This window comes from Ambystoma mexicanum, chromosome 6q, assembly GCF_040938575.1.
Source record: "Ambystoma mexicanum isolate Mex_15411 chromosome 6q, UKY_AmexF1_1, whole genome shotgun sequence".
Lineage (NCBI taxonomy): Eukaryota > Metazoa > Chordata > Amphibia > Caudata > Ambystomatidae > Ambystoma > Ambystoma mexicanum.
In genome coordinates, this window is record NC_090937.1 from 1,465,340,713 (window position 1) to 1,465,368,110 (window position 27,398).

The 27,398-nt window shown below is 43.0% G+C and overlaps 1 protein-coding gene across 1 annotated transcript in view; it reads right to left on the minus strand.

The window, feature by feature from the left end:
- The window catches only part of ST3GAL5 (ST3 beta-galactoside alpha-2,3-sialyltransferase 5), a 559,457-nt gene that overhangs the window by 333,822 nt on the left and 198,237 nt on the right, over nt 1-27,398 (minus strand). Inside the window, exon 2 of the mRNA XM_069632172.1 lies at nt 15,584-15,658. The gene's annotated coding sequence lies outside the window, so the exon portion shown is untranslated. The remainder of the gene's footprint in view (nt 1-15,583; nt 15,659-27,398) is intronic.

Below are 27,398 nucleotides of genomic sequence, written 5' to 3' on the forward strand. Positions count from 1 at the left end.
AAGATGGCCACGCCCTGCTGCCTGATTTTGCTTGTGTTCAAGAGACGAAAACTCGGGTAAGGTGCATAGGAATTGTTTGTACGATCGAATTATGGTTAAAAGCACATGGCCGAACCATAGGGACAATAATATTTCTGACCAAAACATTCCTTTAATGATGTGCTGGCAAGAGTCTTGTGAGGGCTCTGCTCAGTCTACTGGGATATACAAAAAGGCCTGGACAACCTTAAGAAGAGCACCGGCCTCTACTGCCACTCCTGCAAAACAACATCTTATTTTGTTTCAAGCTGCAGGTTGGAACTGCAGAAATTTCATGACCTGGGGTCACCAGCTGATATTTCTTCAACAATAATTTATTCTCAGCATTCATTACCCAGCAGGTTTTTTAAATCCATTTACACACTGCTGTTTGCATTGTCTTTTGTACTCTTATTTGACAAGCCTGCATTGATTTCCTATCATTCCGAGAATTCAGTTTCACGTGATATGTATTATTTTTAAATGACAGCACCAGAGAGGACCCGTCATGGGACCTCCCAGCCAATCAGGAATTTCAAAAAGTGGGCTATACCATCTGGTATTGTCCGTGTTCCGAGCCTCCTGACAGTCAGGAGGCTGCCATCTTCCATCATGTGATGTGTGCCTCTACTCCCGTAAAATCACTCCCCACCCAAATGCCACCTCTACCTTCCACACCCACTCACTCGCCCCCATTCCCTCGTGCCCAAACACTGGCCCTTGCTGGCAGCAGAGACTCCCGCTGTCCCACTCCTTCCTTTCCGGAATGGCCACCATGGAAAAAGGGAGAAGGGACTACAGCCAAGGCAGCCATTTTTGTAGTTTTTTTTTTTAAAGGTGCGAAACGGCAACTGCAGCATGTGCTAATAGCTCTAAACCCTTTGTGCTGGGGGGAGGCATTAACGGTTAGGCAATGGTGTCCCGTCCCATATTAACTCTGAGCCCGGCCATTATCTGACTGGGAATGCCCGCCCACTTCAGCGTTTATTGCTCAAGTATCAACCATTTAGACAGTTTCATTCTTCTACTCAGTTTTTGTTATCTTTCCAATATCCGCCCTATGCACTCTACCTTATATCACCTAAATCACTGAATGACTTACCCTTAGCCAAACATTCTTGTTGTACCATTTTCTTGTTTAAAAAAACACCTAAAAGAACACCTACTGAACATGTCTTTTCCAAATTGCTGATGTAGTTTTAACGTAATGGCCAACGTGTTTGAGGATTGATCAACAAAATACTGCGATTGTAAAATTGTTTTGCTTATGTACAACACTTTGAAAAAAGGCGCTGTATACATTAACTTAATTTAATGAATACATGAAAAAGGGACAGGTTTATTGACGGAGGGGATACATCTCCTTGGAGCAACAAAAGAACCATTCAGTATTTTCAGAGTAGAACTGAAAATATATGGTTATTGCCAGGTACATACAACTAAAGGATAAGAATATACGTCTACAGCCAAACCTCTGTACATTTTAAAAACACAGCCATTTCGATTGCTATGGGTAAATACATGTTATGAATGTTGTGGCAAGGCCAGTACCCTTGAGTGGATGGGAGCCCCCTCTCAGACAGGTGTGAGAGGCTTACCAGGGAGAAATTCAGAGCCAGTCCTAGTCCTTAGGTGGATGGTGGCAGTTGACAGTGCCCACATTCCTGGCCATGCACCTGCTTGTGCCAGTCTATATCTGACCAGTCAACCTTTTTCTCATGCCATACCACCTCAATAAAATGCTTGTCAATGTCCTCTTGTTTCTCCTAGCAACATCGCAACCCAATGAAAAACCAGAGAGAAGTATCTTGTTGAGAGCAGTGATCCAATACCATACGTCAGCCGCCAGCAGACCGTGACCCGACCACCAATAACCAGCTCCCCAGGATTCTATGATCCGCCTGAGGGTGTTTAGTGAGATATGGCCAAGGGCCTTTAAGTCACCATCTCATCCCTTTTAGTGATTAGCATAAGGCGGGCAAAACCATCACTTGATACAAACTTGGGGCAAAGGACATCTGGGCTAGGTGCACTGAGATGAGAAAGAGGGTTGGCTATTGGACCCACTGATATTTGAACGCTTGAAATGCCTCTGAGATTTGGAGTGATTCTTGGCCCATCTGTGACCACGTATACACAGTTGGAACAGGAGCGTATCGGTACAATTGTCAATTGCAGCTGGGATGCCAGTTAGGAGGGTGTTGATGCTGTGTATGTGGGAGTGATACAGTGATGGGTGAACTTTGTGCTTTAAGTCTTACTTTGATATTGATATATTGATATTTTATTTCTATCGCGCTCATACACAAGTGTCTCAAGTGTTACTTGAGAAGATTGTGTGAGGATAGTCGAGTAGTATTTCATTTACCCATATGCTGTCCCATTTCTGGGAGTTTTACAAACATTTACAAAGTCATGATACGATACAGTACAGTTAATAGAATGAACTGGTGTTTGGGGACGAGTGGGGAACAGGCAATGGAGAGAGCATGTCAGGCTTTAAATACATCTTCAGAAATTACAGAATTCAATACATTTGTATCTGGAGTGTGTATCAACAGAGTTGCATGCTCTGCAAAGGCCACCATCTAGTGGTTGGTGCAGAGTATTACATAATATTTTTCAGAATCTAAAAAAAGGGAGTCGACATGGGCATACCTGAAACACTAGAGTAATGTGTAGAGTAATGTCTCCCTTGTCCATGTGTGAAAAACACCATTCTGCTCCTGCGTTGGGCGGATGGACGGGTGCATGCGACTCCAAGCAGATACAAACTCCAGAAAGACTATTACTGCTAAGTCATATTTGTCTTCTGGAGCTTGTGAAACATACTATATTCACATGTTATGCAAAGATTAGCAAGGTTCTTATAAGGAGGCAAGGGAGCTGAAGGACTGTAAATGAATAAAGGTCTTAAAATTGCCCGCCCCACTTGTGGATCTGTTTTTGACTGTCTATACTGTAGTGTCTTGTGAAAGTGTGCACTGAGCTCCAAGTTTTACAAATGGCTCCAAGTGGAACATTGGCTAGAAAAGCAAGGGTTAGCTCCTGTACTTCTTGTGGAGTGTGCCCTTGGGGTGGAGAGCATCTTTTCTTTAGCTATACAGTAGCATGTCTATATGCATTTCACAATCCACCTTGCGATAGTTGCCTTGGTGACGGCTTGTCTACAATTCCTATAGCAAAGGATACAAAGAATTGTGTTTTCCGTACGTCTGTTGTTTTGTCTAGGTAGTATATTACTGTTGTTCATACACCAAGCGTGTGGAGAGATCCTTCTCCTCTACTTTGAGGGTTTTGGAAGAAAGCTGGTAATTCAATGGATTGGTTTACTTGAAATTTGGAAATTAATTTCAGAGAGAATCTAGGGTGTGTTCTTAGAACGACTATTTTTACGTATGCTCACAAATGGTTCAGAGACTGACAATGCTTGTAGTTTGCCAATTCTTCGGATAGAAGTTATGGCAATGAGGAAAGTGACTCTGTATGTTATGTCTGCTAGAGCGGATTTGTGCATAGGTTCAAAGGGTTATCCCACGAGTCTGGTGAGTATTATGTTTAGATCCCCATCCCAGAGGGATGTCCGTTACTGGTGGGTATGTGTGTTTGACACCTTTTATAAAGGCTTTACTACAGGTACTCTCACCATGACAGTTTTTGTTGTGATGTGGCATATGCTGCAAAGGCTGCTAAATGCACCTTGATTGAAAAATACACCATACAAGAGTCTAGCAAGTACACAAGATAAAGTACTAAATCTGAACCAAAGAAGTCTATGGGGTCTTATTTCTTTTACACCAGACCACAAATCTTTTCCACATGTCAAAGAGGCAATGTCTTGTGTAAGGTTTTCATGCCCCCAACGATCTCCATGCATTTATGGGGGAGTTTGAGATGCTAAATTCTATGACCTCAGGACCCAGGCTGCTGAGCTGATCATCTATGGTGTAGGGTGTGTTACCTGCTGGTTGTTCTGTGTTGGCAGGTTTTGTGTAACGAGTGGTGTTGGGGAGGGAGAGTATGCAAATATCCCCAACCAGTTCATCCATAGTGCATTGCCTAGGGTCCCAGGTTGGGGAACACGGGATGCGTGGTTTAGGAATGTTTTGTTTTCTCTTGTTGCAAATAGATGCATCTTTGGTTGACCCCATACGTAAGTGTATTTGTGTAGAGTTGCCCACTCGTGTTCTGATATTAATCTGCTAGAAAACGTTGAACCCCCACCCCCTGGGCCCTGTGAAGCCACCAGTCCTAAATGTTTTATGCTATGGTGGATAGCTGCTTTGAATGAGTTCTGCTCTACTTGTTGATATAGAGCATTGCAGTTGTGTTTGTATGAGAACAGCCTTTCCCTGAAGGACATTTTGCAAGGAAAACAGTTCCACTTTTATTTCTAGAAGCTCTAGCCAATTTATGTCGGAAGTACTTTGTTTTGTTGTCCATTTCCCCTTTGCAGTGAGATGACAACAATGTGCTCCACATCCTGACAGTGAAGCGTCTGTTATTGTTACTTGTGACAAACGAGACAAGAAAGGTCTTTCTATGTTCATATTGTCTGGCGACCACCACAAAAGACCTTCATTTACCTTTGGCGATACTACCACGGACTCCCCATTGGCCAGCCCTTTGTGAGCATTGATCCGCTAGCCACTGTTGTACTATTTGCATTCTTAGTCTTGCGTGTGGTATAATAAATATGCAAGATGCCATAATGCCTAAAAGTCTCATTACCTTTGGGCCTGGTTTGAAGAGGGGTGATGAGTGTTTGTAACATCTGTACCCTTTCTGGTGTTGGGTATGTTGTAGCTGTTCGAGTGTTTAGGACTGCCCCCAGGAAGCTCTCTATGCCTGGGTTTTGGCTTGACTTTTTGATGTTTATTGAGAACCCCAGACTGTGCAGTAGTTGTACGGTCTGTCGTGTGTGTGTGTGTGTGTGCTAGGCACTCCTCTGCATCTCTTCCCATTATCAGCCAATAGTCTAGATAAGAGTATAATGGTATTGCCTCGCACCGTAGATGTTCCTCTACAAGCACCTTGGTGAATACGCGTTGTTTTGAGGTCATTCCAAAAGGTCATTTGAATTGGTAGTGTTGAGTACTTTGAACGCAAGGTATTTTGTGTGTCTCTGGAACATTGAAATATGAAAGTGTGCATCTTTCAAACCTAAGGTTGTCATGAAGTTTCCCTCCTTTAGTATTGGTATGATAACTTGTAATGTTATCCTACATTTCTGATGTATCCGTTTGCTGAATCTTAGAACTAGTACTGGTCTCATTGATTCGTCCTTTTTTGGTACTAGAATGTAAATGGATTAAATTCCTGCATTTACCTGGTCTGCTGGTACTTCTTCTATAACTCCCTTCTGAAGTAGTTCTTGTATCTCCTCCAGCAGAATAGATATTCTGGAGATGCTTCTCCTCTTGGGTGGATGATCGTGTTTTATTAATAAGCTTGATGCAGTACCCTTCCCTTACTGTACTTAAGACCCACTTGTCTGATGTTATCCCCTCCCATATGTAGCCGTATGATTTTATGTGACCCCCCCCCCCCCAGGGAGGTTGTATGTACGGGGAATGCCATAGGGTATTCTTTTATTGGCAGGGGCTGTGCCTCTAGAGGGCTGTGCTCTGCCGCACACTCTTCCTCGGTGTGGGTAGCACAAGGGTGAGACACCACTTGGCTCCCTCGTGTGGCTGCTTTGGAAGGTGGGGCCACTCTGTGTGTTGTGTAGAGTTGGCGCCGAAAGGACTGCCTCCCTCTGTAATTTCACCTCTGAGGGAATGACCCTTCCTGAAATCAGATGTAAACTTATCAAGGTATCATGTTCCTTCCTAGCTTTTTCTAAGGCTTTATCTACTGCGATTTCGAAGGGACAATTATCCTGCACTGGTTTTAGGAGGTTGGCCCATGGGCCTCATTACGACCCCGGCGCTAAACCATGGTGCTATTAGCACCATGGTCCATGCCGTGGTCCGCCATGGTGAATGGCGGAATTACCGCCCCATTCCAAGGTTGGCGGGGCGGTAATTCCCCATTCACCATGGGCCCTTCCCCATTCCCATTTTTGCCCCATAGGGCTCAATGGGAATGGGGAAGGCGCCAAGTACGGTGCCGCAATTTGCGGCACCGTACTTAGCACCAAGGTCCCTTTGCGGCACCCTACTTTAACGGCTGGTAAAACCAGCCGTTAAGGTCGGGCCCCGCAAAGGGACCTCGTAATTAGGTGCTAATAGGTTAACTGCGCCGCAGCCTTTTACGGCGCCGTTAATCCATTAGCGCCTGGGTCGTAATGAGTCCCCATGTCTCGTTTCGAAACCTGACCCTGTAAACCAAGTGTCTTTTTAGTATTGTTGCTCCTGTAATAATTTTGTCTGTATTTTCTGCAGCGCCCAGTGTTTTTTTCTATTTTTATCACTATGTTTTCCCCTCTGTTATGATCTTTATCATCACTGATCTAGTAGGTTCTGCGACCTGATCAGTAAGTTGTTCAATTTTGGCCCATTGGTCCCCATCATACCCTAACATGAGAGCTGTAGCGTTGCCTCCATGGGAGGCTGGGGTTGCGATCCTCCATTCCAAAAGCGTACATCTTTTTTGCTTTCCTTATCTGGTGGGAATTCGGTTGTGGATAATGTTGCTACCCCCTCTTTTCCTAGTAGTAGTTGCTACTAGTGAATCTACTTTGTGTTGTCCTCTAATATATAATGGGTCATTAGGTGATGACCTGTATTTCTTCACAATTCTGGGGTTAATGGGTTTTATTTGTATGGGATTTGTGAGGGGCGGGATAATTCTCTTTATTACACTCTTTAATAAGGGAATAACCTGTGAAACAGACTTTCTTTGAGTACGTCCTCAGTGAAATCAGTCTCTTCTTGTGGTTCCTCGATCTGTATTGCAAATCCGTGTGCTACCCATTTTAATGGGTAAGCGTATAACACCTGGTCCTCGAGGATGAGGTAGGAGTTTGTTATTTCTGGAGATGGCTTGGTGTAATCATCTGGATCAATCTCTTTGACCCCTCTTCATCTTCAATAATCTCCTCTTCGAAGTATATGTTCTCCTCCTCTATTATGTCTCCCTCATCTTCTTCCTCTTGGGAAGGGTGTGACGTTATAGCCTTCTTACTAGTTATATAAACCAGGGCACTCCCAGCCCCTTTCTCTTTGTGGGTAGTCTACTGCAAATGATGAAATGTTCCTGTTTCGCATCCAACCTCTGTGGTGGAAAAAAACAATGAGGCTGTCGAAGCGCGTAAATCACAGGATCATGGGTACTCGTACACGTTGTGCAAGGATCATGTTAGAGATACTCACGCCCCTGTCGATGCCCCTTTGTTCGATTCCAATAAATATTGTATAATACTCCGCACCAACCATTACATGGCAGCCTATGCAAAGCATGTGAATCTAAGCAGATTCACAAGCTCCAGAAATACAGCTATGTAATCCTTGGAGGTCAGTGGTTGGGGATCACTGGGGAGGATTACACACTTGCCACTGGGTTCCCTGCTGTCGGAGAAGGTGGTTCTTAAGGGTGACCTTAAAGCAGTCACTGTTGAAATGTCCTTACTTTCAGGGGCTAAAGAGATTCAGCAATGGGTGCCAGGAGGGTAAAGGAATGATAGCTAGAGATACAACAGGGTAGATGGGGGTGGTTATTTTCAACTGAGCTTTGAAGCAAATAGTGCAAGGTGGTGAGCACCAGGAGACGGGTAGGGGGTGTGCTAACTCATGCATGGATTGCAAAACAAACGGGGATTTTTGGAAGGACAAATTTGGAATGATATTCACATGATGTTAAGGTGGTGCATGGGATGGGAGAGGATCCTGGGAGGTTGTGGAGGGTACATGTAGCAAAGTTCAATACCTTGTCCAAAGAAGCAAAGGAGCAGAGGTGTTCTGCCATGTGGAGTCTGGACCTGTAACCCACCCTGGTCCTGCTGAGGGCCAGGGCAGTGAGAAGGATGTTACAGTGAAAAGTGAGAAGAGGGCAGATTTTACAAATGTTCAGCAGGTGAAGCATAGCAGCCAAAGTAGCGAAGGCGAGTAAGTGCTGAAGTTTTAGATCACCATCAACTAAATGCCTTGGGGCCTGGGCTAATGAGAACTGGGGGAAATGATATAGGTGGGAGAATACTGGCTGTGACAATGCAAGAATGATAACTTTAGTTATAGGGAAGATAATCATCGCACAACGCAGCACTATCCAGTGATGACTAGAAGACAGTCAGTTAGGGATGGGTGAGGGCGGCTCGTGGTTGAATAAGGGCACGGAAAAAAAACTGGAGTGCAATCTGCAAACAATCAGAAATAGGAGCAATCAGTAGTCCCTCATTCCCCGCCACCCCCTCCCCCAGATTGTGCCCTAAAAGCCAGGATGCATGAGTCTAATCTATAGGATGGAAAGGTGGGTCAACTATCAAATGCAGCAGAGTTCAAAGAGAAGAAGGCTAGATGGCAGTGAGGAGGGAGTTAGAGACAGGGAGAATCGCTATGTCTGGATTGTCTTCTGCAGGAGTTGGAATGCAGGTAGTCGGTGATGACGTTTAACACTACATGTATGAGAACTCTGTAAATGGTGAAGGAGAGAGACGGCTACTTGGCTGGGTTTTATCAAAGTCGATATGAACACAGACGTACATGATAAACGTGATGAAATTAACGTCCCATATCAAGACCCAGCACCAGTTTTTCAGCAATGCCCACTGAAAGAGGGCATCATTCCGTGAAAATGCCATTTTCAACTGATTCAAGGAAGATTCAATACTATGAAAGCCATAGACCCATTTCTGGCTGAGGAACATCTGAGCAGCATTCATGCCTTACCATTTACCACCAAGACAATTGAAGCGGTTTTTGTACTTGGTCCTTGCCTGCGAGTTTTACACTTAGGATCCATACATACCTCAAACACTCACCCCTGTTACGCACCTAAAGCCCCAATTTGTGAAAGGTAATAATACCACATGCAGATCTATAGATAGATTAGCCAACCAGAGAAAAACTCTTGTCGATTACATCAAATTTCATGCTTTCAGCATCCAGATCCATTGAACACTTTCCATACTGCTTTTAATTGTTTATTTAGCTTATCTTGCACCATTTCCACCCCAACCGGCACCACTCTGGCCAGTGAGAGAAAGGGGACAAAAGAAAGCAGAAAGCAATCAGAAAGTGAGGAAGAGATATATGGAGAGGGAAAAGAAGAAAAGACAGATGAAGCCAGCCAGACAGTTGGAAAGACACAGACTGGACTGAGAGCCAGTGCCTGAGAAAGTGAGTAGGGCTTTAGCAAAGGAGCAGTACTATGATGAAGTAGAAGTATTGGGACAAAGGCAAAGGACCTGTGTCGGCATGGACACATTAGGCATAAGAGAGAATGGCGAGCAGTAGGACACAAACAAGCTGAGGATAGATGCACACCAGAACTGAAAGTTTAAGAGTGCTTGCACAAAGTTTGGATACGTGCACACAAGGAAGGAAAGCGAGTCAATTACAATATATCATTACACCAATCCACAAGCCCATATACACATTGTTTGATCCACAAAGAAAAAGGTTAGCGAGCATAAACCGGTAACAAGAGACTGCCAGACGTTAGGAGTGCAATACAGAGAAACTCTCCCCATATGTTTCCTTCCAAGAAAATACAAGGTGGCATTACCCTTGCTCAATCCATACTGTGAGGAGCCAGGAATGAGAGACACAGAGGAGACATGGTTGTGGCTACACACTTATTTAATTGAAAAAGGGCTGGAAAATGGCTGACTATCCCGAATCTAGGGGGAATTTCCCTACCTCAACCAAAAACTAAGGTAAAAGGGGCAATGACCCGCAAATCGCGCTTCTCCTAATTAGTGATATGTATTAATGCTATTCAATTCTACAATTATTTATAGAAAACGATCAAAAGTCCATGTATTGGTATGATTTATTGACACCATCACCCGACACGTGTTTCGACAAAGGCGTTGTTCTCAAGGCTATCTTCTGCTACTTATAATGTAGATAGGATCCAAACAAATACATCATTCAGGAATAATTCCTGATTTGGTAGTGTCATGACAAATGTTAGTTTCAGTATATTATCATCTGGATACCAATATGTTTTAGCTCTTGAGTTACATAAGCATTCCAAGTCCATATATTTAAGTGTTCACGTTATGCTCGATCAATTATGGATTTCCATATATAAAGGTTCAATCCCCGTCCGAAATATTGTTAAGGAGTCAAAGGCCCCCTCCTATCTATATTATAAGTAGCAGAAGATAGCCTTGAGAACGACGCCTTTGTCGAAACACGTGTCGGCTGATACAGTGTGTCAATAAATCATAGCAATACATGGACTTTTGATCGTTGTCTATATATAAAATTGTAGAATTGAATAACATTAATACATATCACAAATTAGGAGAAGTGCGATTTGCAATTCATTGACCTTTTTACTGTCTTAGCTTAACTCCACAATCTATAGTCTTGGGACGTGTAGAGCGCACGCATCGGGCCTTTTGCCTACTCACTTTTTTCTAGCAAAAACTAAGGAGTCTGCCAATATCAAGATGTCCAAATAAAGTCCTGTGGTCGTATTCCTATTCTGGCCTTCACACTCTTATAAGGAAATATTCCTTATCTTCTTAAGTATTCAAAAAGTGGTCAAAGTTCAACGTAAAAGTTCAAAATCCAACAAAATGTTTTCGCCTCACAGACAAAGTTCACAGTTGTTAGGCAAGATTGTGTGCCATATCCTTTGGAAGACTACAGAAACCTTGGCCTCTTGGCAATAGGAACCCAAACTTTGGCATAAGTATGTACTACATAGGTTGGTAATGTGGCTGGGCAGCCAGGCTTATCTCACGAGGGGTCAAAGTGAGCAGTAATGTTGTGACACACAGTTTCACAGTGGCAATTATTCAAATAAACACTTAACTCGAGGTTTCTTGATTAAACAATTATTAATTTAACAGTCGGTTCAATAAGCCTTCTTCAGAAGGGAGCAAAACAAGTAAATTATATAACACTTCAAAACACACTGTTTCTCTAAATCCGATGATACCCACTGGGGATGGCACACAGACACAATCCTACAACCCCAGGTGACTAATAGCTAGGACACTGTAGGCATTAATTTATCACTGGTACATTTAGAGCAATACCAAGTTTGGGGTGTAAACGATTAAATAGGAATACAACAAAGGTTATCAAGTAATTCATAAACTGGTAAGTACTTTTTAAACCTTCCAATGCAAAGTAAATTACCCCTTTCCTGGAGGAAAGGCAAAAGCACAACGTTAGAGGTAGAAGAGTCTCAGGGAGGCAGGACAGTCAATGTTAGTTGAACCAAGTCTAGAGCTACGCTGTGATACCCCGGGGTTTGGGTGTATAATCAAATTAATAAATAAAATAAATGAATAGGGGAGCTGAAGATATTCTTTGCAGGTAAGTAAAAGTCTTGCATACTCGATCTGGTGTTCCGCTCCCTGGCACTTCGGTTCCAGCAGCAGCAGCCGAAGTACAGCCTGCTCCGAGAAGATTTCCAGTGAGTTCACTTTGGGGTTAATTGGTCCCACCAACCCAAGGGGAGAAGTCATCCTTGCACGGCTTCTCTAGTCGAGGCAAAGTCTGAGCTTCAGCACAGCAGCAGGGCTTCACTGGCAAACCAACGGTCCAGGAGTTGCAGCATGTGTCTCTTCCAAGTTCTTCTTGGATTCCTTTGTCCGGTAGTCGGCTCTGCCTTCCAAGCCAAAAAGCTACACCTTTTATGCAGGTTTCTCCCATTAATTCCAGCTAGCTGTCAATCACACAGCAGGGTGGCTGTCCTTGCCGGACAGCCAGCCGGACAATCACCTCTGGGTGCATTTCTGTAACCAAGGGGATTAAGCACAGGGCGTTTTGGGCACCTCCCTCACGTCCTGCCCCTGCCGGACATACAGGAGCCAGAGGCGGGCTTCACTCGTGAATCCTGCCAAAGACAAAATGAACAAAGAGACCAAACCTGGCTTGGCGCGCAGTGTAAATCTCAAGAAGGACCTTTCCACCAAGAAATGGTGAAAAAATAAGTCCAGGGCCATTTTGACAGAAAATGGCACTCTTGTGTGCTTTACTGCAGCTGCGAACGCAGCCCGCGGTAAATGCACACCACTGTAGTAAAAACGAAACTGCTGCCACCAGACATTCAGTGAGGAAAGGGTAACATAAAAATGTTACATGAGAAGCTCGACACAGGGGATACTAAGTAACCCCTCCAGCACCCTACTGTAAGATAGTGTGTGCTGGGACTAGAAAGTTACAAATGTTATTAAAGTCAATTTCACTTCACTGCTCTGGGAAACAGTAGTTCAACCCAGAGAAGGTATTTAAACCTTGGGGAAATCTAAGAGACTTCCCTGTGTCACTGCACTAAAGGTGCTGTGTGCCACAATGTAAAAGATGATGCCTTTGGAGTTTGTCAAACTCCACAACCAAAAGAAACACAGCGTTCAGAAATCACATTAAAATACATGAGAGAGTAGGAAAAAGGATCTCACTCTCTCCAGGTTAAAAAAACCAAGTCCTCAAAATCGAGCATAGTTGCTGGGAGTCTCTAAGGTGGAGGGAATTGGCACATTTCTGCGAATTCTCCCCAACAATAGCCTTGTGGTTGGAGCATTGTATGTAGTTGTCTAGCAGAATTGACAAAAGTCTGTCTTGGGTTGATAAAGCTATGTATAAAGTGTCTCTGCCCTGTGACAAATTTCTGGAGCAAAAAGGTATGCATTTGGACTAATTTGCATAACTGCAATGCCTTGCTGAGGTGACTCTGAACTGGAGGTGAACTTACAGCGAAAATTACCCAGTGGAGTTGTGGCATGCGGGACTCAGCTGAAATGGATTAGCCCATTTTCAAATTTCAGGTGAAAGGTTTCTTTTCCAAGCCTTTTTAAACTCCCCATACCTTTGTTGGGGGTATATAATATATATTATAGGCATACATACATATCTTCTAGGGGCAGTTATAGGATTAATAAACGTGAAACTCAAAAGGTAAACATGTGGATCATCAGGCTTATTAATCAATCCCTCATTTTGATTATTTATATCAAAAACGCCAGTGGGAGAAGCATATTGGTAAAATGTTTGCAACTGCTCCCAGCACTTAATTTTCTCTGGACCAGATGGATGACTCGTGAGCTAAGTGTGCAGCACAGATATAGGCTTGCCTGCACTTCCCAATCCTACATCAGGGCAGCATCAACCAGTCACCCTTGATAAAGTGCACCTCAAGTCAGAAAACCGGCAGCTTGGTTTTCTTGTAATCTTAAGAATGTGCTGTATGCTTAACAATTTGCTCAAGACAGTGGAATGCCCATCACAACTAGCTTCTGGGTGTCTACACAAGCACCAATAATTGACCGTGATGCACAGTGGAATTGGCCCCTAAAGAGACTGTCGGGAGATAGTTTTAACTATAATTTATATGATCTGGCGGATTAGCCTAGCATCACTAGTCCATGATGCAATAGTGTTTCCCCCAGGAGGCAGGTCAGTGGTAGTTCACTACGACAGACACCCGACACGCCCACCTAGTCATCACATCCAAAGAGGATGGGTCGAAGCATCTACGTGGCTTGAGGTCATTAAGATAAATTCTACAATTATGGTAATGTATTATTGACCGTGATAGACGAAAATGGGCAGTCACCGTTCCATCTGGCTTAACCTCCATGCTTGCTGAAGATGGCGCACTGAAGTCACGAGAACAGCAGTATTGACTAACATGAGAGTAGCGGAGTATCCCTTTCATGTATTTATACACACACACACACACACACACACACACACACACACACGTCCACCGGCAACACTCGAGAAGACAGCCTAAGTGGATTCTGGCTAAAAGTCACCTGGCCTAAACAAACCACAATTTCACCAACACATTGCCACCGTTTACAGCCTCTCTCTCAAAGCTCTGCGTGCACAGTTACTTGCTGGTATACCTCTATGCTCGACAGTCGCTGGTGGCACTAATATGAAGGAATGTCACAGAAAGAACAAATATAGTTAAGTAACATGCACTGTCAAATAAGACCACAAGGATGTACTAATTTGCCCTTCAAATTACAGAAAGCTTCACTGGTTGACACTGCAAACTGGCTCTGCAGCTCCTGCGATGCATGGGAACAAATAAATATTGCACGGTCCCTCGTGCAATTCTACATTGTTCTTCACAAAGGTACATGGCAGAGGGGGGGCTGCCAAGCTTTGTACAACTTTGGCTTCCAATACAAATACGCAGGGTGAACTAACAAGCATGAAATAGGGCAATGCTGTGGTGTAGTAAAATTGACATCGAGAGAGCGCTTTTCAACACACTGTTCCGTGGAAGTTTCTCTGTATTTTTCTATTCTATTCCACTGGTGAAAACCCCAAATTCTACCAATAACAACACTGGGCGCAAATCCATCTCAGGACACGCGTTGTTCTGATGGGTAGTGCCTTCTGTAAACTCTTAATACTCACAAATATTTGTATTGTTGACCAGTCCTCTATTCTATGACAGACATTTCTCAGTATGTTGACAAACCAATCAACAGACAGGAAACAATGTCCAGCAAAACGCAAGCAGGAAGAAGCTCTTCTGGAATTAATGGCAAACCTCTATGTTTTGAAAATAAGCCAATAACAATATTAGAAAGAAAAAGCAGAAAAAAACAAAAAGGAGCCATCCAATGATCCAAGGTAGGTGAATTCGCATACATTGGCCAGCAACATTTTGGTGGTGGTTTTGGGGAAAGGAAGGGTGCCACCCAGTGCTATTTGCTTGATCTTCTGTTGGAACACAAAAGGGATATTTAAAAATGTTATTCGGTTTACAGGATAAAAATCCCTAGATATCAATGGACACTCGGCCTGTATAAAGAGACTTTAGCAACAAAAGCAGCCTCTGTTCTGCACTGCAGGGTAAAGGGCCATGTACTAAGAGAAAATGATAACAGGCCTAGGCTTGCCAGCAAATAATTTAAATACTGTGGACGAATTGGCATAGATTCAAAGAAATCACAAGAAAACATGCTTAGCAATTGTTTGATCTATCATATATTTTTGTTGATTAAGTTAATGAAAAGGATCTGGTTTCAGAAGATGGAATTAATTGCTGTAATAACAGAGTGCTACTGTATTTTGTTTGTATCCTGGGTTTAAATATTCTAAAGGATATCCTTTTTAATACCATTTGTACATTTGGCAAACTGTTTATTGGTGTTGTTAACAAATACAGACATACTTTAATACATTCACTTGCTTAGCAATACTTATGCGTTCACTGAAAAAAATCAATTAGATGAAATATAGAGGGTTTCAAAACTCTCCAAATGATAATCATTTGTTTTCCCTCCACGTTGTCAGCACCTGCCTATTACCTTACTACTTTAAACGTTGTAACTTTCAAAATAAATATTACAGACGAAATACCTACAAATATCAAAGGAAACCTATCTTAAACTTATATTAACCCTGTTGAAAGAACCCTATTACAGGAAACACATCTACATACAAGTGAAGCCACTGCAGACAGAAAAGGCCTTTACCTTTGCAGAAGTGCACCCCGCGCCCTGTGTGTTCTTCCGCAGTGCTTCGTTTCCTTGCTCATGAGTGTTCTATTCCTGGAGATGGGGAAAGGAAATGAGACACTGGTCATCTTTACTTAGATTATGCCAACTTAACGCTTATTTACAGAACATTTTAAGCCCCATAAGTGCCGATGGGCGTTAGCCAGTGGGTGGTGCCCTTTTCAAAGGTTTTCACAAGTTAGCCTTCAAATCTTCGTATCTTTAATAACGTTATGCAGGCAGTTTGAGAGTGCATTTTGGGTACATTCGTGGGGAAAAAGCAGGTACTCAAATTTTTTCACTAAATATTTGTATTTTTTTGAAAGCATTTTTAAAGATGCGAATACTTGAAAAACATCGCTTTACTACGATTCACTGTAAAACGAGTGCGCCTTTTGCGCGCATGTGGAGATCATTGCTTTAGTCTAACGTGAGCAAATGTTTTACAGTTTGCACAAGTCTAGACACATTTAGTAACAAAAAAGTGATGAGAGGTGTGAACTCACTGTAAAAAAAAAAAGACACTTTCTATGTCAAATTTGTAATGGAGGATAGCCAGTCTATTTTTCCCTAATTTCCTTACAACAATTCAGAAGATCTCCAAAATACGGGTCTTAAATTCTAAAACAGTGTAAAATGTCCACTCGGGTAACTTTATCTAATCAACATCAGTCTACGAAAGTAACTCCTATGTAGGTTCCGTGGCAATTCCGCTGAATAATGTGTGATAACGCGCAAACCCAACAATGTGTAACATTCCTTTTTTACTGCACAATCATAATATTGCATTTAATTTGTGAGAACGATACTAAATAACCCTGATGCCAAGGAAAGTGATAAGATTGCTGAAATATAGAAAGGATTGGGAGGTCAGTTATGGGTCACATTATCTAATTGCCCAGTCTATGGATACGAAGAGCAGTTTGGTTAATAAAATATACATTAGTCCACCGTGCGTTTGTTGAAGAGCTATGCAATCACACAGGAAGTTTCAAACGAAGACTTGGCCTTTTGGGTGCCTATAATTCTGGCAAAGGCAAGGTGTGAGGGGTCACCTGGCTCACTAAATGCAGGGGTAGGTGATACTGCACCTGCTGGTCCTAACCCTAGGCAGTTCCAAGCCAGAAAAAAAAAAAGAGACTAGGACCTGCTGGGCAGCTCCATGGCAAGTGACTACTGTCTGACGGGGAGAATACTATCACACAGGAAAGAAGACTGCCCAACGCTGTCACCTTGATGTATAGGGTGACAAATGCCCAAATGAGGGAGGGGCTAGTGTGTGAAGCGGCTGGGAGTTGATAGACTCCAAAAACCTGGGAAAATGTGTGTAAAAGGGAGGTGGGGGGAGGCTGAGGGTGTACTATTATCATGGGGATGGACGCTCAAAAAATATTATTCTGGGGAAATCCCCTCCAGAAAAAGACCTTTGCACAATCTCTGCATTCAACTCCTACTTGCGCGGCATCCGATTTGGCATTGTGACTGCCTGCCAAATGACCTGCACTCACAAACACCTGCTTATGAATCCCATAAAAGCAGAGAAACATTGCATCCTTGCACACAGAGATCCCGGACTCCCTCAATTGTTTATAGGATGCATGGTGGTGGTACGAGCAGCCAACACTTGGGCAGCTGTCTCTGACTGATGGTAAAAAAGATCGCAACGTTAGGCAATTTACTCTCAGACCACCTCAGGGTGGTGTAATAGAAATGATTCTATTCCTCCCACAGACCATTTGCTGAAAGGTTAAGGATATGGGCTCCTCTAGACGATCAAAAATACATCCATCAATAGGGTGGCAAGGGGCTTCGCCTTATGACACAAGGAGCAGCAAACAAGGTTGGTTGCAAGACTGACTACTGACAGCGCTACTCAGAGGAGATCTCAAGTCACCGGTAAACAATTGAAATTGCATGAGGCTTTACATCTTCAGTAACACTCCACACTGAAAGGGGCTGAAAAAGGGCATCCGGTTTAAGGACTGCTCAGAGAATGGAGGACACACGTCGCTGTGAGGTGTTCGACTGACCTGCCCTCCGAGCTCGCCATCAAGTGCCAGTCATTAAGATAAGGAAAGCCGTTGGCCCTCAATCTGCAAAGTATCACAGATTGGTTCCCAGTCCACCCCTGAAGCAGAGGCACGCACAAAGGGGCCCTGGAAATAATTTAAAAAGTGGCCCCATATTCAGGGTACACGCGGGAGAGCGGAGTCCCCGCACTATATTCAGAGGGTGGACTCAGTCCCTCCCACCCAGCTAAAATGATAAACACTGAATATATGAATTAAAGCCAATCTCAGGGATCGAACCATAGTCCTCAGGTATGCAGGCCAGCCACTTCACCCCTACACTATGTAACCCGATGACAAACAACTAAAGGTGACATGTCCCATTACGTTACTGCAAGTCCCAGGGAAAACATTTGTATTGGTTGTTGTAGTTTAAAACATGAACAACTTTTAAAGTTTTTAAAAACATTCTTAGAAGAAAATATCTGCTCTTGGTTTTGTGCGTTTGTGGATTTTATGAAAGGCAAATTAAATTTGTCCTGTTCAATTTGGGTGGTTATGCAAAGCCAATTCAATGAAATGTGCATATTTCATCTTGATATGCTAATTTCTAGCAACGTCACACCCCATTGCGTTTGTTGACGAGTCCCCCCACTTTAATTTTTAGGACTTGACCCCTACACATATTACACATTTTCAGCAAGCCCAAATCTTTTCTTATGGGAACATTTGGAAACACCACACAAAAGAGGCCCAGGGCGAAGGGGCCTACCGGGATATCTCCAGAGTTCCCTATGGCCTAGCCCACACCTGCTCTGCTTTGGAAAAAACAAGGAGTGCTTTCAATGCCTTATTTCGCTCTTCAGTTGTGGGCAATCTTTAAAGGGGGCTCTCAAGCCCCTCCCCTTCCCTCTTTAAGTGCGTCTGTCAACTATGTGTGCTGACAAATGTTTTGAAGTGTTTCACAAAAGCACTATTTGTCTGAACAGGCGAAGAGGGAGTGCTGGGGAGGGTGGCACATGGTGGTACAATACTAAACGAAATAACATGTTTCAAATTGTACTCACAACATTAAAAGTATGCATAATTTATCTATATGCCCAAATTGATATGTTTTTGCTACAAATTCTGTCGGTTATTCTTCAACGCAACGTAAAACCAAACATCTCTAGCCTGGCATTGTCTCTGATTCATGGAAGGACGCAAACACGCTGCTGATCGTGAAAAATGACAAACATCCACCGTTGTGTGGAAAATTTATAGGCGTTTGTTTGTTGAAAGCACATTCAAACAATATCACTAAAGTTGTACTACAGAGAGAAACGAGCACCAGTTTGAACATTCAACTTGATAGATATGCCCATGGTTTCCATGAAAGAAAATATACAATGCCGGCATACAATAAAAATACATCGAATATAAAATAACGAATGTTTAAATAACAATATATATGAGGTGGGCTAAGGGATTAAAACTGGCGGGGAGCGGGTTGGAGTGGGTAATACAGCTAGGGAAACAGTGGGCTGGGGTGGTGGGTCCCCATCCAAACTGAAAAACAAATGCACATTTTAAAATAAACAATCGTTATTAACACATGGAACCACAATTCCTGGATTCCACATTAAGCTTAAAATAAATGAATGAGTTCAGGCCTTGCCCTGGGAGTGCACTTGCCTTCCGTTTAATCCAGAGCAATTCCAAGATTTAAGCAGGAACAAGGATTACTTAACCATCCTTTTAATTCCCCAAGTTAAGTGAGCAGCCTCCCCCAGAGATCTTTTGGGTGCTCTAAAATTACAAATATCAGAGTTAAGAAACAGTCGTGGCAACCTCTGCAAATCATGAGTTGTAACTCAGGGATGTATGCATATTGTAAAAGATAGAGTTCCTGCCTCTTATATGCTAAATTAAGCCGCAGAGGTTACGGCTGACCAGTTTACAGTTGAAGCTACCTGAACGAGGGCCGAAAGCAGACTATTTGGTGGCAGCAGTCCTCAAGAACTCTACATACTGTTGGGCCTCGAAGGGTTCAGGGCAGCACCTAAAGTAGTGGTAGCGGGTGTGCTTGACAGCCTCTCCTTTTTCCATTTCCCCCAGGGGAAAGTGTGCAGCATGAGGAGAGAAGGAATCAATGAGACTGGAGGAGATTCCCAGAAACCCTTTTGTGAAGAGACGTGGCAGATGGGATGGTGGTAATACAAATTGACAGGCAGCAATGTTGGGCCCGCCTCAAAAGTACTCTTCAACAAAATCTCCAATAACATAGGGAATCAAGGATGTTGGATTGGCACAAGCCACCCATAATACTCGAAATAAGTTAGGCATAGTGTCTGCATTGATACTGGCAAAGTTGCGATGCTCATTCTTTTTGAGTAGAAGAACATTCATTAATGATATAATTGGGAAAGGTGCTCTTGGCCAAAGATTGGTCCAAGATGAAGGGCCATATTGAACTTGCTTGACTGACTCTTGAAGATCTAGAGATTGACAGGTTCATATTCAAAACTCATGTAAAAATGTGTAATGCCGTTAGAAAAGTTGCTGGAAGAAAATACATTCTGCAGATATCAAATAGGATCTCTTTGAAACACTACGCGTAAGAGTTTGAAGGTAAATTCATCTAGACTCTCGTCTCTCTCGTTCCTTCCATCAACCCACGTAAATCTTTGTCGTCACAAGAACAAACATGCCTTGTTGCAAATGGATACCATTCCAATTCAATATTTCGCGTTGGTTCTCCAAGGCGATGAGTCAACTTTTCCACAAAGAATTCCTGAGTTACCCGCAACCAAACGTCCTTTGTGGGTACCCCCTTTCCCTTCCATTAACATACCACTGCCAACCTTGCCGCTAGTAAAAGATTATGCGTCATATGACCCACCGGCTCCAATTTGCGCTCGTTCTCCTCCATGCCAAACAAAACGAGCCAGGGATTCATATCCCTTTGTACGTGCTCCAGGTTTCGATACCACGATAAGAGCTCCCGCCAATAGGATTGCACATGACCACTACACATGCCAATACGTTCCCTCTGCCTTACATCCCCGCCAACAGAATAGGCTTATGCCCCGGTACATGCGGGACAGCCTGGCAGGGGTGTACTGCCACCTATGCAACAATTTGAACGTGTGCATTTGGTATTGTGAAGTCACTCATGTTTTAGCCACCCCTCGACACAGTCCTCAACAGCTTCCCGCCAATCTCCAACTCCCTAAGTCCACTTCACAGTATTGGTGCATGATATGATAGGATATGATATGGCATTTATAACGCGCCTATACACAAGTGTTTCAAAGTGCGACGAGGCAAAGGAGAGGAAACAGAGGGAAGACAAAGATAACAATCCTACTGGGCAGGTGACATTGAGATTGTGCAAGTGCAGGGGAGCGGGGGGGGAAGGGGAAAAAGTGTGGGGGGAGGGGGCAGTGCAGTACGTAGGACAACAGTAAAATAGATAGACAATAAAAGTGCAACTAGCTGGTGGCAAGTGCAAGGGGCTCCTTGGGGTCTCACAGGGGACTTCCGACATCAAGGTAAGATACATCCTTCAGATTCTCCCTTTCTCTGCCTGCCCCATCAACTCTTTTTCAAGCAATGTGAACTCCCTTCCTAAGACATTCATCCCATTTACTATCCATTACAACCCCCATGAGTTGCAAATATGTTCAGTGTGTTTTCCTACTCAGTAATCCAACAGGATAGCATTTTCTGACAGTTCCCAGAGGAAGTCCCCGATTCTCACGAGACCCCCGCTTCTCACAAGAGGCCTGCGCCTGATTGTGCGGAGAAGAAACCCACGCCTAATTCCAGGAGCACGCCTGCTCATCTGGAAACTGAAGACGTTTGTTTGTTTTCTTTTGCGGCTCTTTCTGCAGCTACTGTGCAAGGACTTCAGCTCCCACGCCTGTAGGCGGGACTATATATTTGTGCTCGCGTGCGCACCGCATGCGCGCACCGGAGTAAGTACCGGAAAGTACCGCTTAGCTGCTGATTCCTGCTCATCTGGAGACTAAAGACGTTTGTTCGCTTTCTTTTGCGGCTCTTTCAGCAGCTACTGTGCAAGGACTTCAGCTCCCACAAGGTGAAGATACACTTCAAGGACTGAAGTATATACTTTAACTATACTATAGCAGTCCATTAGTATTTACCTTGTTTTCCTTTTTCATTAGGCTGTGCTTAACGCCTGTAGGCGGGACTATATATTTAGGCTTGCGCGCGCGCGCACCAGAGTAAGTACCGGAAAGTACCGCTTTGCCACACTTGTCGCAGATCGCGGCCAAACTGTGGTACGATCCGGTCCTGCTCGACTTCCAGGGCATTGTGTGTTGTGACTGGTGTCAATCCATGCCCAATAATGAAACGGGGCATAACACCCTTGAAATCGGGCATGCCCGTCGTGACGGCTGCACATTGCACCAACGGTGCGGGTTCTTTGTTAAACTCGCCTCAATGCCCAATAAAAAGAACTCGATTAAGCTTGACACCACGCTCGGGTCCATTAAAGCCCAAACAACGTACAAAGGCTAAAATACCATTGAGTATGGATATTCGGCCTTTCTGTCGTGATTCAAGCCATTTGGACATTATTGATTTGGAAAACGAAAATCCGCCCAGTGTGACATCCTGTTCGGCATCAAACCCAGTCGACACAAACAGATGCCCTCAAAACGGTTCTTCACATGGTCCCTCTGGCAAACAGGACAAAGTGGACGTGAAAATATCAGATTGCCAGGTAAACCATGCCACGAAGACTGTTCCAATGGTAATTTTTGCAAAAGAAAATGTATCATTAACGGATAGCATTCTGCTCAAGAATGTGCTAACCGGCCCTAGTGCAACTGTTGATAAAGTGCCTGCTCTAAGTAGTTTGTCTGATGATGATATTTCTAACTCTAAATTGTCCAAAATAAGTATCACTGGTGACATGGCTGTAATTGATCTAGACACGAATGCCTCATGTTTTTCTGCACACACATTATCAGAAAATGTATCAAAATCACCGGTTCTATTCACGAACATCAGCGACATTAACTTCGTGGAGAAACTGTCCTTCATAGCACCGACTCCTCGGAAAGCTGTGGCAAATCATTTTTCCTCGATTGAACCGGTAGAACATACAAATGGTTTAACTGAAATTGCACTTACTGCAATGAACACAGCAATACTGTCCCTGGCTAAACTGTTTGAAGCACCACTAATAAGGCTGATGTACACTCACATCAACTTAACCAGATCTTATCGTGGCAGCAGTCCATCTCAAATAAATTTGAGACACAAGGTGTACCACTCACCTCGTCCATCTTGAAAATTTCGGTGAGATCTCAAACCAGCCCGCAGACAGCGGAGTTACCTCCGAAATTTCAAAACATACCTTTTATACAGAATCCCATTATTGATTTGGCTTGCGTTGCAAATGATTTTACTGCTGACATACAAAAAAAAAAACAAATTACGCACTCTTTGCAGGCGTAAACACAAATACTTTGGACATGACCTTTAAAAAAAGGGCAAAATAAGTGTGATCTGCCAAGGAAACCCAAAAACATTAAAACTATGGCCAAGCGAACATTGTGTCCCTCAACAGCAACTATAACTGCATCCAAGGCTATCGCAAGAAAATATATGTTGCGAAGATTCAGGCACCTACAGAAAAGAGTATCTCTGTGCAATCCTATAGCCCCCTGAACGCCCTGGTAAGTGCAGCTTCAGCTGCTTCTGCCGAGAACAGGGAAAAACAGAATAAGGGAACATTACAGACAATTCACCCCTCAGTGGTGGAGGATCAGGCCTTAAGTGATCGTCGCAGAGAAATAAGATGCGGGGTGGATGAATACATGGCCTCTAAACCTGCCCCCAAGAGCCTGAGCTTTCCGATATGCTATACTAAATCATCCGCTCCAAAAACTCTTTGCAACACTGAAACTACAAACACAAGCAAGCCTAACCCTCTGCGATTATAGAATGCCCTAACAGTTTCATCCCAAGTTCCTGATAGTACTCACCCGACACAGGTATTGATAAACACGCAAACTCGTAGTAAATGTAATGATCAGTTGGATCATACCACTTCTTCTCCAGACATAGAAAATATGATTAAATCCACACTACTGAGAATCCTTGATGACTGAAATCCATTAAATGGAAGGGATTCTGCGACCAAGGTCATAGAAAACCGAAATCCAAATGATTTTCGAAACTTGATGAAACAAAAAAATTCAACACTCTCAACCAAACGGCCTGCAGTTCACGCGTTAAATATAATTTTTGTCGGCCTTTTCCGGGTCCACAGTATAATCTGAGCAGCATTTCGGTTCTGTCCATATTTAGTGAGATCCCTGAGCTTGACGATATCGGTACCATCGATATTGAGCAAGTAGAATTTACGGATGCATCCATATGGTCCTCTGTGATCCTGTGGATGAATTCCAGAGTCGTAGCCAACACCATTTGGGCAGTTAAGTCCCAGTTGTACGATCTTGGATTTATAGTTTTGTCAGGGCCGGGCCCTTCTGAGCATATAGCTTTTGAACCATCTTCGCATTCTACACAACAGCAATTAACCAAAGAGCAAAACACATGTTCACACAATTGTAACTGCAACACAAAATTTACTCAGCCTTAGCTTCTGTTCTCTCGGGATAATGTACTTGACTAGCTGGAATTCCAGAGGATATAAGCACTTAATAAACAACAAGGCAATTAATCTGCTGCTTTATGATGGAATACTAATACAAGAATCGTGGCTTATTTCTGCTCCTTTGTGGAACAATTACGATATCCTCTTGAACCCGGCAGTCAAAGGCTCTGCAGGGCGTCCAATGTCGGGTCTGTTAACTGCCATTAAGCAGAACTCATCCTTAAAATCTGAGGCATGGTTTTCACCTAATCCGTTTGTCCAAATGTGTAAGCTAACTAGAGATAACATCTACTGTGCATTAATTAACGTGTACTGGAATCATCTGGGCATCAGAGATGATGGGTTTATGGAGTCCATGAACAAGGCATTGTACCTTATAACTATGGATGGTAAATGCGATTCCCTTATTATAGCGGGTGATTTGACCCTACACTGTTTGGGTCCTAAAGAGAAAACTGAATCGATACGATTAGCTAAGTGGGCAAGCTTTGTCGAGTCCAGAAACCTGTTCATGTTAAACTAAGCTTTTGCTACTGACATTCCTGCAAGGGCTACTTGGCATCGTGCTGCCAGTAAGGAAATCATTGATTATATTTATGTGAATAAAAATATGTGGACTGCCATAAAGTCCTTTCAAGTTCTCTATACCGAAGCGAGTGATCATAACATTCTAAATTTGATCTGGACATCCAAATTTAATATCACTCAAGGACATCAATACATCGATGGTTCTATTGCAGTCAATTTGGCAAGGAATAGATTAACCTGGACGGAGTCTTCCTTGGAAGCGTTCAGGTCATGTTATGACGCTCAGCTAAAGTATGAAACTACAGGGACACAAGGCTCATCAGTAATCTACGATGATTTAATGCAGTTGTTTCAACCAGCCTCCATTAGACATAGACAAACAAATTCCCCATCTCCATGTTTTTGATCATGAAGTAAAACACAAAAAAATCACTTGTCCGGTCTGAAAGGAGGGCGGCTTATAAACTCACAGGTGACAAACAGGCTCTCGCCCTGACTCACATTAAAACCAGATACAGGAACTGGATGAGGGGTATGAAGGCAAAACTATATCAATGTGACGGCAGCAACATGCTAAAATCACTGGCCTCTAAAAATACTGCACAATCCTGGAAAATTATCAATCAAGCGACTGCAGGTCACTAGGTAGCAGTCCAGACCAATGATGTGAATGATGAGACGCGGGTGCAGTATTACACAAACTTATATTCTGCCCCAATACATGAACCATACCCTCTCGAGCCCACGCAGCACACTAAAATCTAGCTAGGCTTTGATAAAGATGATATTATATACTTCATCAATAAAGCCAGTCGCTCCATGGCGCCCGGACGGGCTGTCAAATATGATAATGAAACAATTCCCGGTCATATGGGCTGATATTCTATATATTATGTTCAAGAATATACTTGCATCACAAAAGATTCTGGTCCCCTGGAAGCATTCTATCACTATTCATATCTATAAGAAAGGAGATCGTGCAAACCCGGCCAGTTACAGGCCCATTTCCCTGTTAGATGCCCCCGGGAAAATCTTTTGCCACCTCATTCTAAGAGATCTTAATAATTGGTCCAAGAATCATCTCAAGAGAGATCCTTTTCAATCTGGATTTGTCAGTGGGTTGGGTCCTATACCTAATAGGATTGCTATTAACATGCTCAAATCCCAGTATGCCTCCCGGAAACAATCCTTGTATTTAGCATTCATTGATTTTCGGATGGCATTTGATTCAATCAATCGCGAATGACTATTTCGAAAACTAGAACTTTTCGGTTGCCCCGCTTCACTGTTAGCGTTGATAATTCATTTGCATTCGGGGACAACTATGCAGGTGGGATTATCCCTGGAGGGACTTTTGTCCTCACCATTTAGTACACAAAACAAGGCTGTATTATGGCCTCTATTTTGTTCAACCTCTTTATTTTGGATATGGGTAAATTCTTTCTTCAACTTGCCTCCGATGCGCCTGAACTGGGGGGACAGCGAATAGCCTGGCTTTTGTACTCTGACGATCTGGTTCTGATATCACAAACACCAAAAGGACTCCAAAATGAACTAACTGCTTTATCGTCCTATGTCGAATTGAACCATCTAATAGTGAATCTGGACAAATCTCAAATATTAGTTTGGAAAAATCAAGGTGATACCAAAATCAACAATTGCATTTGGTCTATTAGAAACGAGCCTTTGAAAATAGTATCATACTATAAATACTTGGGGCTCACAATACAGAACACTGTAAACCGACAAGTTATTCCTGATTAATATTCAGTCCAAACTTACAACTCTGACTTCACAGGCTAGAATCCTAATCTTTAAGTATGGGAAATGTGCGTTGAAACATCTTTTCTATGAACAAAAGGTAATCCCTGTTATGATTTATGGAGTTGAATCGAAATTGTATACCAACGATAATATGTGGAACAAATTAGAGGCCGGCTTTTGGAAAAGGGTATTACATCTCCCAAACTGTACACCCATGCAAATTCTGCGATTTGAACCAGGCCTAAATTCATTAGCGTGCAGAGTAAAGTGGAGAATGTGTGCCCTTTTCCGAAAGTGTCTGCTGGGCCTGGAAAACAATAACATTTTGAGCACTGTAGCACACTATTTGTCCTCATCAACTCTTTCTTTTCCGCTGACATGGTGCAAAGGTGTATTGATTATCATGGCCAAAGCAGATATAACGTTAACGCTCCTAATAGAAAAACCTTTGCGAACGAAGACAAAGTTACACCAATGGGACTGGTTAGAAAAACAGAGATGCCCGTCTGAAATAAAGATTTCAGTAATAACAACTTTGGACATAAAAAATTAGGTCAAACGGCAGGCTATCTATTGAAATGTCCGTCGTCAACAATAAGGAACAAATATTTACGCCTCAGACTGAACCTATGGTTAACCAGGGAAGTACTTGCTAGGCGTAATGTTATTCCAGCTCATATGAACTATTGTTGTTACTATGAGATTGCTACTGAAAAAGAAACGCTTCAACATCTGGTAATATCCTGTGGCAAGCTGTACGAACAGCGGGTTAAATTCTTGTCAAACATGCTAAATTTGATCACCGAATTAGATGAAAATCAGATCTGTAGTATATTAATCTCAAACACAAAATTTT